Genomic DNA, 3,742 nt, shown 5'->3' with positions numbered 1-3,742 from the left:
GATACCTACGTTAAGCAGTTCTGAAATATCAACCCAGGAATTAAACCAAAGACAGTACCAAAAACAAAAATGAGAAGACACTTAAGTAAGGCACAAACTCAGGCTTCCACGCCACAAAAAGGAAATTCTGGGGGAAATGGGGTGGAAAATTCTGATAAACAACCACTTGGACACCCTGAACTGATAGTACAGGAAGTAATAAAGCAGATGCATGAGGCTCTAGATAATTTCAAAACATAAATAATCTCCCAGGTAAATACACACATGGTGAGCAGAGTGAAAGACATAATTAGAAGCTCTAGAGCAGAAACAGATAAGAAAATAGATGAGCTCAGAAACATGCTGGAAGCCGTGAATGCCCAGCATAAGAAAGAAATGGAATCCATGAAACAGATTCAAACAGATATTCAGGAGATTAAAAACTCCATGCAAAGTATTATCCAGCTCCAGGAATTATGTAGTCATGGTCAAAGCACTGAGGAAGAAATTGGGTTTGATATAGAATGTCAAGTTCATAACTTACACACATGGTCCTTGGATTTCTAGGTGCTTACCAGACAATGCATTTTAACAGTAACCGAGCAGAAACACAGGCCTTTTGTTATGGTTTGGACCAAGACAGTCCCGAAGGCCTCATGCACTCTCAGGCAGGGGTTTCGGAAGGTGGTTGAATTGCAGGGTGATGTAGATGACTTGGCTGCTCCTAGTGGGGTCTGGGTGGAGGTGGGGTGGCGGGCGTGGCCTGAAGGGTATCCCCTTCCCAGCCCCTCCCGCTGTCTGTCTCCTTGCTTCCCAGCCCTGTGAGTGACAGCTGCCCTGTGCCGTGACCGTCTGCCTTGGGTCCGGCTGACTACTGGTTTGGCCTGAACCCTCTCAAACCCATGACCTGGAAGAATACTTGCCTCCTTTGTTGGGGTGTCTGATAACTTTGTCCTAAGGACAAAGAAAGTGATTAAGATACCTTTGCTTTTTCAGTTTGCAGGAAGAGAAAAAGGCAGCATTTTCTTTTGGAATTATTCTACATGGTTTCTTTTCTGATTCAGACTTTGCTCTTTTCTATGCCAGTGTATTTACTTTCCATGACATAGCTTGGTGAATAAATGATGGTAGCAGATCTCCTGAGAAGTGTTCTTTGAGCTGAAACTCAGTAGGTACTGATGGTCCAGGAGAAGATCGTAAAAGTCCTAATCCTTCCTTTGTTTATGTGTAGGCCTGGGGATTTAGCTCAGTGGTTCCGCTGCCTGCCTTGCAAGCACAAGGTCCTGAGTTCGATCCTGGGTACCAAAACAAAACAAAAACTTGTATATGTGTAGGGTAGGGGAACTTGGCATTAAACAAGTAAATCTAGAATCACAGGAATGCAGAATTATAACTGGAAAATAAGCTTTAGTTTTGGGGAATGTAGATCAGTATGTACACACATTTTTCCCATTTTATTTTGTTTCATTAGCAGATGTTTGTATTCCTGCAGTTTACAATCTTGGGGAGTGGCTATATGTCCATATTACAGCTTGCTTTTTTAATCTCATTCCCTCCGTCTCTCCCTGCTCTGATCGCCTGATCACCTTTTCCATACCTGTTGATACTATTTGTCTTAGCACACATGATGGCTTATAACATTTACATTGATTAGGGTTATTAGGTTCCTGTATAATTTCTTCTTATAGTGCATCTTTGCATGATTTTTTCACTTATCTATTTACTGGAGGAAAAGCTAGCTGAAGTTAGGAACTGTGGATGGAATACTGCAGCTCCCTGTATCTGCTGTGTATATGTGCACCAGCTGTGGGGTCTCAGGTATTAAAGCAGGGAGCCCACTGAGAGCTTGGAGAAATCTTGGAGGTTTCTCACTCAGGTTGTGCTGGGTTTCGGGAAAGGCAGGAGAAGAGCTTTCCAGGCAGGAGGCAGAGTATATTCAAAGACCAGAAGGAGCTGTGCAAGCACAGGGACCCGAGTTCGATCCCTGGTACCAAAAAACCCGCAAGACCAGAAGGAAGGAAAAAGCTGACCTTCTCTTCCTCCAGCAATAGAAGAAGCAAGGCTGGGGAAGCTGGGTTTAAGTGACTTTAGATGATAAGACTGCAAAGCTGAGTAGGCACTGGGTGATTGGATTTTACCTAAATGCAACAGAATGCTGTTGAAGGTTTGAAGCAGAGGACTGAGGAGAAAATATAATTATGATACCATTATGTTTTTTGAGGTGGGGGTCTCCCTGTGTTGTTCAGGCTGACCTTGAACTCCTGGGCTTCTGTGAAACTACTAAGCCTCCCAGCTAGCTGGGACTCCAGGTGTGTGCCATGGTGCCAGGAATCAAGAAGATTTTAGGTTAACTTTTGCTGCTGGAGAGGAGGGGAGGGTGGCAGCCTGGTGCCAGCTGAGGGGTGGTGTGGGGAGCACCTTAGGCTGTGTTGGGAATGAAGAGGGAAGCGAGAAGACTCGCTGGGTATTTTGGGTGTAGAGTGGGGCTTTGGTGAATGAGAAGAACCAAGCGTGGTTTCTCAGAGAACTGTTTCTTGCTGGTTCTAACAACCTAAAAAATCTTTGGTGTATGGGGCATTATAAGCTTTGCATCTTTTCCTGATTCTGAATTCTTTCTGTACCTCATTTTGGTGTTGTTTCTCTCCCTTTCTCCATTTGTGAGTCTCCTTCATGGCTGGCCTCTGTCCATCTTGCTTTAGTGTTTTTCCATACATTTTCGTTTCTGATAACCATTCTTTCACTTTGATTTCCTCTTTATGGATAATTGACAAACTCTGGCCTTGAACTTTACCTACAAATACTCACAGAATTTTTGTTTAATCTACTTTCTGAAATATCTAAAGTGGAATTTTTCTTCCTTACAACCTCCCTCATCTCATCTGGCTCTTTGTGGTTTTTGGTTTATTTTGGTTTTTTGGGAGACAGTTCTCACTATAGTTCAGGCTGGCCTCGAACTCGTGATCCAATCCTCCTGCCTCAGCCTCCCGCCTCAGCCTCCCAAGTGTTGGGATTACAGGTGTGAGACACCATATCTGGCTCTTTCTTTTCATAAACCATTCTGCTTCTGTTTTACTAGGGCTTTGAGTTTTGTTCTGTAAGATAGGACCATTGGACTAGATTATCCCCAAGTTTAAGTTCTCTCCCTCTCAAAGTTCTTTAGGCCAGCACCTGAAAATGCACCTGGCTCTGGGGGCCAGGCAGATATTGTAAATATGTGAAACCAGTGAGTACAAGATAATAGGGAGGAGTGGGGCATTGGTAAGTGGAGTGCTGGGGAGAGGTTCAGAGAAGAATGTAAGTGGGAAATGAATCGAACACACGTGTGTAAATATCACTTGGTCTCTCTGGTGTGAGAAACTGAAAGTGTACCTAAGGACCCAAAAGAAAAATAGATACTGTGAAATAGAAATTGTTCAGATACTTTTTTGCATAAAACATTTTAATTAACAAAGAAAGTATAATGTTAGGAAATGAGCTGAAAGTTTAGCCAATGAAGACTATTCTCTTAAGATCACGATACACGGTGTAGGTACCATTGTTACTCTCTAACAATTTTGTTATGAAAGATTATTTTTTCAGAGAACAGCTTTTCTATTTTCTTAATATTTACTTGTATTACATTAAAGTAAAAAGATGAAGAAGTGAAAGGAAAGGCCAAATAAGCCTACAGGACCACAAGGTTCGGTATCTGTGTCTAGGCACTTACTGGAAATCGCATGCCGTCTTCCTTGGCAGCACGTTATTTTGCTGTCAGTATAATGTG

This window comes from Heterocephalus glaber, unplaced genomic scaffold (assembly GCF_053883595.1).
Source record: "Heterocephalus glaber isolate CG9 unplaced genomic scaffold, H.glaber_assembly_v1.0 deba00001588, whole genome shotgun sequence".
Classification (NCBI taxonomy): Eukaryota; Metazoa; Chordata; class Mammalia; order Rodentia; family Bathyergidae; genus Heterocephalus; species Heterocephalus glaber.
The sequence above is the reverse complement of the archived record's forward strand: the minus strand, read 5'-3'. Positions refer to the sequence as shown.